The following is a 17,382-nucleotide window of genomic DNA, read 5'->3' on the forward strand; positions in this document are numbered from 1 at the left end:
AGTCAATAAAGTCAGTTTACATTTAAAAATTAAATAAATAAATATTTATTATTATTCTCTTACATTAATTAGTGTAAACATAAATTTTATTATTATTCGAATGTTGTTTTTAAATTATGTCCAATGCCGTAGCATCTTCCGTGGGCTACTTCATTCTGTTAATTTTGTGTCACGGTGCGCGCGCATCGTAAAATTTCACTCTCATCAATTTTTCATAACGCGCCTAAAGAAGTATAGCTTCAAAAATACGTAAAATAGCTGTCGTAATAAACAACAGCTATTGTATATGGAAAATGTAAGCGCAGTGAGCTTATACAATCAACGAAACTTTAAATTTTGTACTAAGACGGTACATTGCCGTTTCGCAACTGCTAGATGGCGCTCTATCCTTCGCATTTTTACGCTCTGTTGTGTGCGTACCACGGATGGTGAATTAGTGACCTCACGCACGATGTAAAACCTTGAAAAAAGCAGAATGTAGACAGTGAAACAATAAATATCAAGGTAGTCTGGCTAAAACTGTTTTATGTAAACTTTAACCAGATTTGCTATTTAATTACAATTTTTATGTAGGAATTAGAGAAATTATTAACTGGTAAGGAAGAATACTTAATATTAATGATTTATGATTCTATATAAATGTATATCCTATTTAAGATATCTAGTATATTATTATTATTATTATTATTATTAGAAGAAGTGCTCTCTAAGCTGTCATGAGCCATAAGCCAAAATACTCGTATTTTTCCGTAGTAAAACTAATATTTTCTAAAGACACAATTATGTTTATTTTAATAACAATCAAATATACAGTATTTATAATTTTCTTCACCTACAAAGTAATATTAAAAATAATTAAAATAAATTTTAAAAATGGTGTCCCTGTGGCAGTGACTACCTTTAAATTGTTCACAAAGGACACTTTATATAACTATTGTAGAGGTGTTATTATGGAAGTTCAAAAGTTTTCAGTAATTCCGCCTGACCATCTGATACCCTAACATTACAGGAACATAATATCGCATTACTAACCTTGGCAAAGCCAGACGGGCGAAACAAGTTTAGCGAGTGTTTTATCTGCGAATTTGGCATATATTTGCGTCGATGATTTTGGACGGTCTGTTAGCATTCCGTAGAGTTCGACGTATCTTTCAAGGCTTCCCCACCCCGCGGCGCCTCCTGCGCTGACTAGCCAAGGTTGAGTGTCAGTTTCTAAGACTAAGCAAAGATGTCGATTATATAATATGTGAAGACGTACATCATTTATATGAGCAGTGTATTTGGTGGTGGGCAATGTTGGCTTCAGTGTGAAACTCATTTTCGAAACTCGGCTGTGCAATTGCACTTTTCTAACACTCGCTCGTACGTCGCGGTAAAGAAAAATACCGTCTACACTTAGACCCAAAAAGTGTGATGGCGTATGTCAGGCACAGAAGGCTGATAACCTACTTGCCTATTGGAAGAAACAAATTATCGCGAAATCGGTACAGAAATCTGAGGCCCTGACTCTTCCAAACGTTTTGGGTTGGTTTCATTTACGCGCTCAACTGAGCTGCGGTTTAATTCCTCTGCCAGAAGTGGCGGCGTCGTGCACTCTCCTAGTTTCTCCTGTTTATCGCGATACCTCACTATTGATTAGGTGGAACTCTTATAGTTTAGATAGCTAGAGCGCCTATCTATAGCCAGGAAGAACCAGCTTGTAGCTTCTTAAGTCACATTAGAAATTATTAGTTATATGTATATTAATTTTTAGAATACTTATACACACTACACAGTTTCAAAACTTAAAATAATTTAAATGGTTACATAAAATATGAAGCGGGTACTTACGGATTTTAAGTACCCGCTGTAAAATAATACCGCGTAGCAATAAGTTGATTACATATGTATTAAACTTTATAAGTTCAAGTAAACATTATTATACTAGATCTAGTACCCGCTTTTCGCATTTAACAAGAATGCCGCAAAGACGTTTGGCAGTAAAGGCGATCGTTAATTCGCTACCTACGTCAGTTGCAATAAACGTTGTCTTGTCATAAATCGCCCCGTCATTACTCCAAAAATATAGGATTGTCTAACGATTCTCCGAAATTCATTTTTCCTCACGAGACACTTAGCTATTCAAGTTGGTTATGGTTATGTTAAGTCCTAAACATGACGCATCGCCATGAGATCACTTGATACTAAATTATCGAAGTACATTATACCCCGCTACTTAAAGAAAAGGATTAAAAAAACCTAATAAAGCATCAGCTAGGCACCTCGCGAGTTACCAATCGCATGTTTTGGAGAACTTTCAATCTCTGTCCTGAAATACTACGCACTTGTAATACCTAGTCGCTGTATCAGTCAGTAAACGTTATTACTAATCAATGGTTTTGATTAAATATATCAAACAAATAGCACCATTGGGATCGTTCAAGTATTACTTACGTAATCACGCACTAAATTACGCAGATTTACTGGAATTTATTCCCCCCCTTAATCTTTTCAGCAAAAGTAAGCAAAACTCTCAAAAATAATATTGCATAAATGGAATCCTCGAAAATGCATTGCGTTCCAGTATAGACAATGTGTGGGTAATATGTGTAAACAAGTAAATAATTACTGTTGACGTAATCACCAAAAAAGAAAATCAAAGAACCCCTCCCCCCTATAGTGCTTACGTAATACTAGAACGGCCCCATTCTCTATTCTGGGGTTATACCAGAAGAACAAATCTTTCTCCTCTGATATCTCAATGGTGTAGTTTTCTCTAACGTTAACACTGTTGGAGGCGTTGAACTGTGGCCGGATTCTACATAGATAAAAAATGATTTACCTTAAATTTGTTATCTATGTCATGAGACGCATGCAGTCAATTTACGTGTGATAAAGTGTGAATCACTTGGGTGCAAGGAACGAGCGCGACTTGCGAATTTTATGCAAATCGATAAATCATTCATCATTATCGATCATTTGCAACGTGCTGATCTTTTTGGTAACATCATTATCGACTCATATAAATTTGTTAAATTCATGTTATGCTTTTGAGGTTATGTTTCGTGTTATTATAATTGTTATGTCTGCAACAGCATAGGAGCCTAGTGTGGATCTAGATTTGAGTTGATTTTTTTTCAAGAAAATCATAAGTAAAGATGACTTTCGATTTGTGATGTCTATGGGTTTGTTTATGTTTAAATTCCAGTAAAGCAATCTTTTCGGATCCACCACTTCCACCACGGGTCTTAATATTAACTTCCACTTAAGTGCAAAGACCTTAAAAAATAAAATGTAACCGAATTTGATATGCCCATAAACTAGCTAGCTTTGCAATCCTTTAATCCTATAGTCAAGTTATAGAATTCGAGTGTCCTTCACAATATGTGTTCGTACTACGTTTTAGGAATATTTATTACACTAGCAACAAATCATAGGGCCGAATTAAAATTTAAATTCCATATCAATATTAAAGGGCGGAAGACCAATTAAAATTAACATACATTATACATTAGTAGTTTAAATATGTTTTATATTCTGACTCCAACCCGTACGTGTCATCAGGTACAATGTAGCTACATCTTTTATGGCGAACAATTTTGTCATTAGTCAGAAACGCCGGTTGGTTTTTTTTACTAATTGATAGGCTTCTTACTAGAGCAGTGTTGGCCTAGTGGCTTCAGCGTGCGACTAACATACATGAGGTCGTAGGTTCGATCCCCGGCTGTGCACCAATGGACTTTCTTTCTATGTGCGCTTTTAACATTCCTCCCTCAAACGGTGAAGGAAAACATCGTGAGGAAACCGACATGTCTTAGACCCAAAAAGTCGACGGCGTGTGTCAGGCAATGCAGGCTAATCACCTACTTGCCTATTAGATTTAAAAATGATCATGAAACAGATTCAGAAATCTGAGGCCAAGACCTAATGAGGTTGTAGCGCCACAGATTTTTTTCCTGCTAATTCCTACTTTCCTGCACCACACTTTCGTTCGCCAAAGGTACAGTGGTGGTGAGAATGCTTTGATTTGGATGGAACAAACGGACGTAATATCACGACGATTGGTTTCCCCGGTCGTACCGCAACTTTAAGTTGTGCTTTGGTGGGTTGTATAGTATGGTCAATCCTCTCACACAACGATGACGAAATTTCTACAGTAGTTATAATGCCGTTGATAAAGGAAATATCGCACAGCCCGGATTGGTGGTCAATTTGTTTCCAATATTCTTTTTTCTCCTGTTTTCACCATGCTGCATGCTGCAAATGCTGATTACGCACCATCCGATAACAGCCATTACCAATAGCGTGAATTGATACGATTGTCGAATTTAGAACAAACATATGTTCTAAATTTGACAAACGTAAAGTTCTTTATTTACATATTAATAGGGCTAATTAACTAATTTTGACCTATGTGTCAAATGGGCTGCTCTTGAATGAATGGCATTGGAATAATTTGCGTCTGTATAATTTATTCTGTGTGATTTATAACCTACTTAACGTAACAACCAGTATTTGTATCATGATTTGATTATATTACTAACTAGATTTTGGGTACTAATAATACTCCTTGAATGATTGATTTTAGTGGTTAATAGATACGTCACTATAATAGGGTAAACTGTTTTAATACTAACAGATACGTCTGAGGGGGTTACGTGACTTAAAGAAGCAATAAAAATTCGTTCATATTGTTAGCTTTAATATTTATTTAATTAAATTCTAAACATTTTTTATTAAACATATTCTTAAGAATCTTCTTAGTGCGTATGTGCAATAGTTATTCATTTTACTCGTTCGTTTGTTTACAAATTGTAACGAATTGAATCGAACATCTACCCGAAGTGGGATGGTCGGGCGGGAGTAGGGAATAGATTATAAAAGAGGTTGTAACACATGCGCACGGGCAATTCCTTTGTACAAGTTTAAAGTTATAGTTTACGTAATATCAGTGAATCGAATTATTGTGAATCAAGTCATCATTGGAGTGTTTAATTTCCTACCCTAAGAACTAGATCAACTATCCCTTACAATATATTATTGTGTGTTTAAATGATATTTTAGTTAAAGCCCCTTATTCCCCGCATATTATTTTTTTAAAGCTAAAGCTTTTATCAAAGTAACCGCAGACTGTTAGGTGCTAATGAAACTCTAACGCTCGTCTAGAAAACATGTAATGACACAACCTAGAACATTCACTAACGGAATATGAATATGGGTCAAAATTGTTTATACCTCACGAATTTGGGAATCTGTAATTTAATAGAACGAATATTTAATAATGTGATGTAGTGATAAAATAAAATAAGAATTGACTATATGATTCATAATGTAATTGTATTTCTATTCTACCTTTTAAGACAAATTTGCACGCCATTGTGGCAAAATATGCGAACTTTAGATTGTACCACCATAACATTTCTGTACAATATTCTTGCAAATAAATTATTATTAAAAATTCGTAATTTAATGTTTTTATTGGCCAACAAAATCTGTACCTCTAATGCTGTCTATGTGATCATCTAATATATAAAATTCTCGTGTCACAATGTTCGTTCCCATACTCCTCCGAAACGGCTCGACCGATTCTTATGTAATTTTTTTTTGCTTAATCAGTAAGTCTGAGAATCAGCACGTCATCGGTGTCCACCTCAAAATTTTTATTGTTATTTTTTAATGGTACAGCATACAAAAATACATACAACCTCTAATTTTCACTCCTCTACGATCAACCCCTATTTTTTATTACTGTATATTGTTATTTTTATTGAACTAAAAAAATGTTTCCTAGAAATAATATACATGGCAAAACAACGTTTGCCGGCTCAGCTAGTTTTATTTATTATATTTTTATATTTATGTATATTATATTTATATTATATTTATATACATATATGGACGTGTTAGTGGTAAACCACTTAAGTTAAAACTTAATTATTCTCGTGTATTTAATTGTGTAAATAATTACGTGTCCTTACAGTCTGAGTATATCTTTTATATAATCTTTTTAAGAACCGTTACCATGGTAACCTACCTTTAATGTATCGTATTGATTTAAATCATTCGCATTAAAAAGGAATGTTTTTCAATATTTGTAGAATTTATCAATAGTTAATATTATGCCTACATACATTTGTAATCTTAGTAATGTTAGCTTTTGTGTATCAGACAAAGGTCTACAGACTTTGTGGCTGGCAATAAGAAAAAAATAACTCATTGCGGGTCTATCTGTTCAATCTATTCGTAAGCCATATGGACATTGTGATAGCGAAAGCGATAACAAATCTAGTTGATTTAAATAAAATCAAAACTGATTTTTTATTATTTATTAGGATTTTCTCGCACCTCCCAGTATATTCTATTAACATTATGATAAAGTTATTTCGTAACTTTTGGTATGTTTAGTTTATATATAACTAATGCAAACATTATGAGCATTGCCGTAACATATTATTACCAGTAGCGCTACAATCTTTTAGTTCTGGGTAGATTTCTGTATCTGTTTCATGATCATTTGTCAATCTAATAGGCAAGTAGGTGAACAGCCTCCTGTGCCTGACACACGTTGTCGACTTTTTAGGTCTAAGGCAAGCCTCACGATATTTTCCATCACTGTTCGAGCGAATGTTAAATGTGCACATAGAAAGAAGTCCATTGGTGCACACCCGGGAATCGAACCTATGAACTCAAGAGTCGCACGCTGAAGCCAACACTGCTGCACCCTTATTATTGGTTCAAATTTATGCAATTTGTTTCTTCTTAAGTGTGACTTCTGTTTTATGAATCTACTACTACAAACTAGCGCACAGAAGTACAATACTTTAATTCGTTTTTTTGGTGCTTTTATGTAACACAAAACGAAAGAAATCCTTTTCAAATATTAATATACTTTAATAACTCGCAAGTTGTAATTTAGAATCTCATAAAACTGGCTGCATCAATTACGAGTATGTTTATTAGTTTTATCAAAGTCGTAAATGATATGGTAGGTTTGACCGGTCTAATTTGTTAAGTATTTTAAGTAAACTTAGCACTATAAAAGATCCTATCTACGATACAGCTGGCCCCGCTTTCTAGTACAACGTAGTCACCGCCTAAACCGCCACAGCTCTTGCGATTTGCGACGCTTTGTTCGGGATTAATGGGAATATTGTGCCGTAATTATAATGCAAGTTTGCTTTTAGATATTTTAATTATCAAACAACTGTTTCTGGATTAGATTTTTTCTATTCTTTTTCTGTACTAAAAATAGAACAGTGGAGTTGCGAACATTCCTATACCTACTAATGATATTATAATCAGTTACAAATTATTTGCGATATTTGTTTTAAAATAAGTGTTGTTTGATGATTTGCTAATTTAAAAGAGTAACCAGAGTTTTTACACCGGCTTTTTGTCCTACACCCGCTGTTTTCTTTGCCGATGAGTAGGGATGCCTACAGATTAATGACGTGGAATAAGTGATACCTGTATCTTATATTCCATAATAAACATATTTTAAGTAAGGGTCAGATTAAGGTCGAACCTACTACTCCATATGTTAAAGTGCATTATGGTTGCTTTTAGTTCAATGATCGCTCATAAGTAGTGGACTTCAGTACGTGTAAGAATTTTACTCAACGGGATGCCATGGTGACGTTGCTGGCTACGTATCCAAACGACTTGTATTAAAATGTATGGCTGTTAACACACGTGGCGAAGGTTCCAGAAAGGAAAAAAAGAAAAGAAGAAGGTTTCAGAAAGGTTTGAGGCTTTGGTTCTGTTGTGGTGGTGAGTTAGCGGCCGTGATGCGGCCGAGACCGTGTGAATTGTGGTTTCAGAAGTCTATAACACGAAAACGATTAGTGACGTAGCGTGTTCTATGTTCATTTGTTTTGGAATGCGCGTTTAGTTCAGCGATACCGGCTGATTTGTCCCAATTGAAAGAAAAAACAAAAACACAGATCGAGTTCTTGTGCTAACATCGCAAAAACGTAAGAGATCAATGACAGGGAAGCGAGTGGCAAATTTAACGTTCTAATCTAATAGCGACCTCGCTAGGTCGCTGCCATATGACATCACGGAGGCAAAAATTCCGCCCAACAACCGGACTGGTACTGTTCTCGATAATTATTATTTACTTTGTTATTTTTGGATGGAAGTGCCGTGTGACTATCAACGCTTTGTTAACCCGAGAATTAACCATATCTGTCAGATTACTTGCCTATATTCGAAGAAATTATGTCCAAGACCCGAATTGGACGCGCCGTTGGATGTATGTAATTTATTGAAATAATATTTCGTGTATACAGCGAGGACAGGAATACACTAATTTAATTTTTCTATATTCGCAATGTAATGTGTTTATTCATTATATGTGTCTATGACCAGTGTTGGCCTAGTGGCTTCAGCGTGCGTCTCTCATCCCTGAGGTCGTAATTTCGATCCCCGGATGTGCACCAATGGACTTTCTTTCTAAGTATGCACTTAACATTCGCTCGAACGGTGAAGGAAAACATCGTGAGGCTTGCCTTAGACACAAAAAGTCGACGGCGTGTGTCGGGCACAGGAGGCTGATCACCTACTTTCCTATTAGATTAAAAACTGATCATGAAACAGATACAGAAATCTGAAGCCCAGACTTAAAAAGGTTTTAGCGCCACTGATTATCTTAAACATGAAAATGTTGTTACGGAAATTTTCTTGGAAAAAGAACAAGTTGATTTTATTCAGAATTAACTTTGACATTTATAGACTCGTTTCCCTAAAAGGTATAAAATTTAACGAATTAACATACGCTGAGATTTCCATGTATTATCCGTTCGATTTTCAAATACCGTGTAAGAATTAATTAGTAGTTCATGTAGTAGGTAACAGGTGTGCTATATTATCATAATTGCGGTCCAAATTTGTAGTAATCGATACGTGACTCGGCTTATAATTTTTAAACGATTAAACATGTTTTTTTATCAATTAAATATCGTTGAATTAGTCATGACCATCACGTTTATTTAAATATTGTATTATATTTAATTTACGAATATAGTTTTGGGTTACTTATCATATAAGAGGAAAATACAAATTTTATTGGTCCACGCTAATGTTGACTGTTAGTATACATCGGACCTGGAGATAACAGTTTTTTTCATTGGATATATTTTCGACGCTCTTTGATAAAAATCTTTTAAAAACTTCAAGCATGCCTACATGTTTTACGCCTGCGCACTGTAGACATGCATCTTCTACCGCATTTACCATGGAGTGTGTTCAGAAGAGTTGTTCGGACTAATACCTGCAGCTGAGTTTCATCATCGGACGTCAAGGTAGAATACAAAATACCATCCGTATCACCTTGACGTCCGTCGTACCACAACTGAGCGATTCTTAAGGCAATTTCTGCCGCGCATCACCACTATGTAGAACCAGCTGCCCACTGAAGTATTTCCGAATTCTTAAAAGGCCAGCAGCGCGCTTGCGAGCCTTCTGGCAGTGCAAGTGTCCATGGGCGGCGGTATCACTTAACATCAGGTGAGCCTACTGCCCGTCTGCCTCCTGTAACATAAAAAAAAGTGTCCTAACCGACAGTGTCGACTATACTTAGTGAGTTGTTCTTGTTAGTTATTATAAAATAAATTAATTTCAATAGTTATCATATAATAATAAACAATAAAGTATACAGTAGGCACAATTAACTTAACCTACAAAGTAATAATAAAAATAAATGGAATTAAAAAAAAAAATTAAATCAAATTTGAAAAGTTTCGTCCCTATGACAGTGTACCTTAAGGCATTTCCTCGCTGTATTGCGATACTAATTCGTTGAGCCAGGAAAGCACCAGCTCTGGGGTCACCGGTACTATCTATCAGGCGCCAACTTAAACAACTTACTTATGTAGGTACATCCGTGTAGCCAGTATGTTTAGCGTAGTGTAAATCAATTGTACCCAGAGTGTGGCATAGATAGAAAAATAACAAATAAATTGTGTAAAAGACATAGACATAAAATTTCTTACTAACAAAAACACACACACATAAACACACCAAATAACAAGAATCAAAGAAAAATAAAATGATTTATATCAAAAACCATAAAAATAACAATTTAAAAAAAATCCGTTTGTGTAATGCGTGTGTGCTGTGGTTGGTGTTTTTGGTGTGGCTCTGGCTGAGTATTATGCTGAGGAGCAGAATGTTCCACAGCGCTGGTCATTCTGCCAGAGACCACAGCAGCTAGTTTGCGCCTCAGTCGCAAAAAAAGAAAGAAAGGGCATGCAATAAATACTTAGTAGAAAAAAATAATAATAAAATATACCTGTGTACGTAATGAAGTCTTGTGTAAAGGTGTATAATAAAATTAATAAAAATGTAAATAAAAATAATTGTTAAGAAATAGATAAATACAATTTGGAAAATTCTCCAAAGATACTCTTAAAAGATGGAAGGAAAGAAATCGTCACCAATTTCTTTACAGTTTAACCACAACTCGAGCGAGATATAAAAAAGCCAATACCAAGTTTACGATCCCATGCCGGCGACCCACCAAGGCCACAGTGTCAACTCGCACAATGGCAGGTCAGCAGAGTCAAACATTTTCACTTTCAACCATACAAATAGTCGTACCATGGCGTTGCGGTATTTTTTTCGGTGCGCAAGAGTTGTTTCTTCCTACTTTCCATTTTTTTATATAAGCAGTATTTATGTAAAAATACATAATGTTATATTATTTAATACATCGTTTTATATATTTCGAATAAATATTAGTTTTTGCTTTCGTTTTCATTTAGATTTTTTAATTAAGACTTTTGATGGACAAGTAAGTATGATATGGCTAATTTATTATAAGGGATAAATTATTATATATATAATGGGGGGTAAATGGGCAGGAGGCTCACCTGATGTTAAGTTATAAAAAAAATATGTTTATTATGGAACATAAGATACAGGTATCACTTATTCCAGGTCATTAAATTTGAATCGGTAGACATCCGTGCTTATCGGCAAAGAAGACAGAGGGTGTAGGCCGAGAGAAAAAGCCGGCGTAAAAATACCGTCGCCCATGTACAAGTGGCATTTTTAGAATTGGTACGCTGTTTTGTTGAAGGATTATAAGTCAAATTGGTTCGGAAATACTTCATTGTGCAGCTGGTTCCGATCATAGTGGTAGTGTCCGGAAGAAATTGCTTAAAAACGCTCGAGGTATATTATAAGTGTACAAAGCTATATTGTCAGGTCTTTTACGGTTTTTGTACTGACGTTGCACCACCCATTCTCTTGACATTCGGGGACTTTGTTAGTTTCCCATCATGATGTGAATCCAGATGGGTGTGTAGACAGTATTTCAATGATTCGTTTAATGGTTTTACATTAAACGCCCACACTAGCCAGTGTTGAAACCTACACAGTTTCCCGTTTCTTGGAAACATCAGCTATTTAAAAATTTCAAAGATATCAAAGAACTGTCAAACATATACATAAGCGTTAAGGCGGAAACATACTACCAAAACGCGACGCCACACCACGCCATCCGACGCATGTCAGTACTTATCAATCCCATATATTTAATATGGTCAGATGCACATAGACAACACGCCATGTGATCACACGCGGTAACATCCAATCGATTTGGATCGGCGTGTTGTGGATGTTGTGATGATGACGTCATGCGTCAATGCTTTCGAGTTTTTGACACGAATGTCAATTTATATACTTAGATATTTTTGGATTTATTTGGCGAAATGAACGACCAACAATTAATTGAGTTGGTGAAACAATATTCTGTTTTATATGACATAAGATTACCTCAATAGAAGGACAAAAACAGGGAGTTAGGATGTTGTTAGTTTAATACAAATAACCTGCTAATCAATTCAGTTTATTAGAAAAATACAGGGTGGGCCAGAAAGATTTGCGAATTTGAAAAAAATATAATAAAAAAACTAAATACAATACACAAAAAATTTTATTTCAATTAAAATAGACATCTGGGAAATTTATTTCTTAAAAATAACATCATCCAGGTGTGCACCATTGCGCTGCAAACATTCCTCGAATCTGAACCTCAAATTGGTAAAAACTTGCTGGCACATTGCGCGGGGAATAAAAAAATAAATAAATCAGCTAAATGACTTTTGAATTTGCAAGCGTGTCGTGGTGTCGCGTGTTGGTAATGTGCACGATGGACATCGGATGTCGACACGACACGTCGCGTCGCGTTTTAGTAGTATGTTTCCGCCATTATACAGTTAATTTTGTTTTACGCAATCAACATATGATTGTTTTTTAAGTTATACTTCTTTTGGCGCGTTAGGGAAAAATGACTAGAGTCAATTTTTAACTATTGTTAGTGTAGTTTTTTCTACAAACGTAGTATAAAATTTTTGAAAATATTTTTATCTTGTTAAGCCAAAGAAGTATAACTTCTAACGCGTGTGCATAAGTACAAACACGTTTTATTAATTCATATCGTATTGTAAATCTTTGGTATATTTTTCAATGTGACCCATTCTATTCAGACAAGTCTAGATCACCTACTTACCTATAAAATACCTTTAAAGTATATAGAGCGAAATTTCACGTAGCGATTTCGTAGATATTTTGTTAAGATATCCTCTTAAATATACATAAAACGAAACAACCCGTTGGTGACCGTACAAAAATCCGTTCGGTTATCGAGTTAATTGCCTTCACAGACTAAATTTTTTTGTATTAATTTAGATAAAGGTTCTATAATTTTTTATAAGATTTGGTTATGCACTTTACCCATCATATTTCTTTTTTCCCTTACTAGAGTTGCCTGGAAGAGATCGCTTGTTAGCGATAAGGCCGTTGCATCCTTTATAATTTTTTATGTATTATGTTATTAATAAATGTAACGAAGTGTCAAGTCAATATATACTTCCCTATAATTTATTTAAGAAAAATAAAGTACTATACTACTACTCAAGGTACAATAAACAAAAAGAGGAAAATATCTTAGAAGGTGGACAGACCAAATTAAGGAAACAACAGGAACATCATAGAGTGGCACAGTAGAGAAGAATGTGCGGGATTTGGAGGAGACCTTTGCCAAAGAGCACACAGAAGATACCTCAAAGGAGATAGAAATACTAAGGAGATTAAATAAAAAAAGATTTTATATATTTTATATATGTCACCGTAAAATTTGATACCCGTACACCGTAAGATTTGGTAGATTGTACTACACTAACTTAAGTTATCATTCAAACTTCTTTGGTCAATTACAGATTAATTTTACTTCCCAACAATTTCATATAACTACCGAATAATAATACGTTAATTTGTAAGCAGTACGCTGAGGTTCACAATCTTTCGACAGTTTATAATCTCGCGAGATAGATTACAATCTAACGGTGTTTACAATTTTACGTTAACATATATAATACAAAACGTTTAAATGCAGTTAACACGGATTTAATTAGCATTTCTGATTAACACCTAATCCCTAAAGAGGCCGCTTGTGTACTGATAAGACGCAATTCGCCATATCCTTGACCTGTCCGTGAGTTCAGACATATTTTAGCATTTAGCTAAGATTCGATAATAGTTTGACGTTACATCATTTATATTTGTGTTAGCAAATTATTTATTACTTTAGATGTCATGTGGAACATGATGTGATGGTTGCAGCTCCTTACAAACGTTGTGTAAAACAAAAAAATTTGCGATTAAAACGAGTGGCTGAGAGTTTATTGCTAGTTCTTCTCTTCCGTTCTACGCCCTTGATTTGAGAACTGGCAGTAAATGTGAAATTAAATTAAATTGGTTTTTTGACTAAGTGTACATTGTGTTACCTATATGAATAAATGATTTTACTTGACTTGTTTTGACATAGCTTTGTAAGACGTATGACTCTTTGAATCGTTCGTTCGACTCGGCTGCAATAATATCTGTATACGCAATCAATAGATAATGAAAATATTGTATGAAATTTTTGATCTAGTTTTATTCGAAATGTTGGTTTCAGCGTGCAACTCTCACCACTCCGATACTATTTCTTGGTTTTTTGGTCGTTCGGTCTATGGGCGCATTCAATACTCGCTCGTACGAAGAAAACATCGTGAGGAAACCGGCGTGCTTTACGTAAAAAAACGTACGACGGCGTGTGTCAGTCTGATTAAGAGAAATAAATGAATACAGAAATCTGAGGCCCAGAACACGAAGGTTGTAACGCCAGTGGTTTTTTTATTCCTTTTGTGCTTGGTGCGTAATTCATTTGCAAATTGAAGTTTTCCACAAATAGATTGGCAAGAGTTGTAGTCGATAAGCCGTTTTTGGGTATTCTATACAAAAAACATGCGCGTAGTTCATTACGCAAATGTTTGCCAAGTTACGAGACATATATAAACAAATATATAATAGCACCGTAATCAAATACGTAGACTTAGTTACCATCGCGAATATTTCTCAAGGAAATTACTATAGAAGCCTTATTGTTTCATTAATAATGTAATTAGCCTTTCCTAGTTGTAGGATGTAGTAGGTACTTTATCACGGTCGATATATTTTGGCATTAATGAATAAGTAAAAACCCTAGTTTTAATTAAGGTCTAAATAACGATCATAAATCAAAAGTATTTTATTACCTTACGTTCTTATACAAATTGTTGAATGGTCAAATACGAATTAACATTTTCGTCCCTTATTCCCAGCAGAATTTTCCAGATTCCGACTGTAATAACCAACCTAGATGGCACCTCTCATTTGAATTTTAAAGGCTTGCTACGCACTTGCGAGTTTTCTGGCAATGTGTTTATAGAAACACGTCTATGGGCGGTTTCACATCCCCGTTTTTACATTAAAAAAAGGATTTTTCGCGAATATAACAGAATAAACACTACCTATCCAAAAATAATAAAAAAAAACATTTTAGACCCTATCTGGTACCTTATCCACATTGTTCAGCAAAAATTAGTATAAAAACTAAAATTGGAACTGTAATATTTTTTCTAAAAAATCTTCCAAAATTGTCATGTATTTTAGAATACATTGCTTGTAACATATTCTATACATATAGCATTATATATGATGGATATCAATAAATCACTATTAAAATAGGTTTTACGTGATTACGTTTACGTTTTGTTTCTATGTAACACCTTGTACACGTTATGTTTAAATTGGCCGGCGTATTTACCCAAAATTGTTGAATGTAATATTCGCTAATACTATTCAAGACGTCTAGTCTGCGTGACGTATACCGACAACGACCCGACAAGGCCAAAATGTCCGTTTACGATGCCATTACACGTTTTACGAAGTTTCCGTCTTTTAGGGTTGATACTCATAAATAATAAGAACATGTTGGATAAGAGTTACTTCTTTTTTTAATCTTTTTTTAAACATGATGCTTAAACTTTAGATGTTACTTTAACAGTTTGGATTACTGCGTAGTGAGTATTTTTATAATATTCTGATCTAAGGTTCAATGATTAATGAGACTTACACATCTATCACTATACACGGCAGTGAACCTTGAACTTAAGATTTGATAGAGAAAGAAGAGATGTTTCCGTTAAGAAATCCAACTTAGATTGTTCGTTGATTTTACACTCAAGAACTAAGTGTAGGAGGTCCTCTTGTCTCTCACATCGTGTACCGTGTACGGTTTGGATCGTCTCTTTTTTTCATGATGTGGGATGTGGTAATTGGGTACGGAAGCATATAACTAAATAGAAGAGTCACCGATGTGAAACATTTGCCGTTGTATGGAGTCAGTTTCCATACTTTGGTCTGTTGTGCGTAAAGTCCTGGCTGATTAAACCTTCCAGAAGCTCAGAAGTTTCCTGGTCACTTCGCTGGCATCAGGGAAATCCTATTCCGTTTCCTTTGTATGTAAAGATCGTTATAAGTAACATATAAATAGTAAGTCGTCAGTATATTGTGTCGTAATGTACATATACGTAACCGGTTCATTACAAATCGTACTAAATATATAGTACTGAGCTTGTTGCCATGGTTACGCTTTTAAAACATCGTTACCATGGAAACATTTAGCGATCTCAGTTTTTATACTTATTGATGTTCCCACACCTTTGTCTCCATTAAATTCGGATTTAAGATGTATCATATTTGTTGGCATGGTTGCCGTTATATCTAAAAACATCGTTACCATGGCAACACGCACGGCGCCAACGCTTTTTCTCTTTCAACGAAATTTGATGGCTGGTGACTTAATAGAAATAGCAGGAAAATACATGCAGACTCTTGGCAAAGACAGAGTCATCTGGAAAGGGTTGGAGGTCTTTACCCAAGAGGAGTCCATCCACACACGACTATCATTTGGCTATAAGTAAATACTAACAACATTTGAAATGGATATTAAGTATATGGAAATATATAAGGCTTTATTATTATTATTATTCATCACACATGACCTACATAATAATAAAACAAACTATTCTGTCATATTGGTGATGGTAATTAGCTATTTGATGTTCTGTCTTTATCACTCTTGTACAATTGACAATAAATAAACGTGACAAAACATTCTTTAACTATTTAAGGCCTACGTTTAGATTTAAATATTCTTAACGACAAAATTATTGTTTGATATGTATTTGAATGATTTTAGTATCGAAGCAACCCTATTTCACTCGCGAAGCTTTCCAGATATTCGAATTTTTAATATCTATTTTAAGTCTAGATTATTTAGTCATGGGAATGTATTATTTATGTATGTTGCCACAAACACATTTACATTTTATCTCAAATTACAATCCACAGGGACCGAACTTTTTAAATTAGTTTTAATTTTCTCATTATCAATTTTAATTATTATTATTACTATGTAGGCAGAATATTGAAAATACTTATATAATAATAATATTTTTTAAGAGTTTAAAGCAACATAGGCTATATTTTTAACCAACTTCAAATCCAATACAATGTGTGTATTTTTGTAGTATGTCTTAACTATGGTACGGAGATAGCTATCGTGTGTATAAATATTTCACCATATACTAGGACTTAGGGTCCTTGAAGAGCGTACTAATTCTTAAAAGGCCGGCAACGCACTCGTGAGTTCTGGCATTGAGAGTCCATGAGCCATAACTTTACATGCTGTTCTACAAAAAATATATATGTCAATAGTTTACTAAGTATTTTATACACAGATGAACATCGTTTAAGACGGTTTAATAGGTCAGAAACGCACCCACGGGCTATTTATGAAGGTGGGTATGAACTAAGCATCTCTCTCAAGTCGGTAACCGATGTATAGCGTGGCCAGCAGCTAGATCTGATTTGTCCAGCGTCTCCGTTGATCGGTCCATCTGATTGGTGAACGACCACGTGGTCTTCTGCCTACAACCAAGATCAGCTTATCCAAGTTCTCGTCGCCTCTGTATGGCCAAAATAGGAGATGATGCGCAGTCGGCGTTTGGCAGACAGCCGAGTTTTAAGAAA

The 17,382-nt window shown here is 34.8% G+C and overlaps 1 protein-coding gene across 1 annotated transcript in view; it reads left to right on the forward strand.

Annotated features, from left to right (window-relative positions):
* LOC125048576 (tRNA dimethylallyltransferase) overlaps nt 1-17,382 on the forward strand; it is a 185,126-nt gene that overhangs the window by 6,705 nt on the left and 161,039 nt on the right. The window lies entirely within an intron of this gene.

This window comes from Pieris napi, chromosome 4, assembly GCF_905475465.1.
Source record: "Pieris napi chromosome 4, ilPieNapi1.2, whole genome shotgun sequence".
NCBI classification, from domain to species: domain Eukaryota; kingdom Metazoa; phylum Arthropoda; class Insecta; order Lepidoptera; family Pieridae; genus Pieris; species Pieris napi.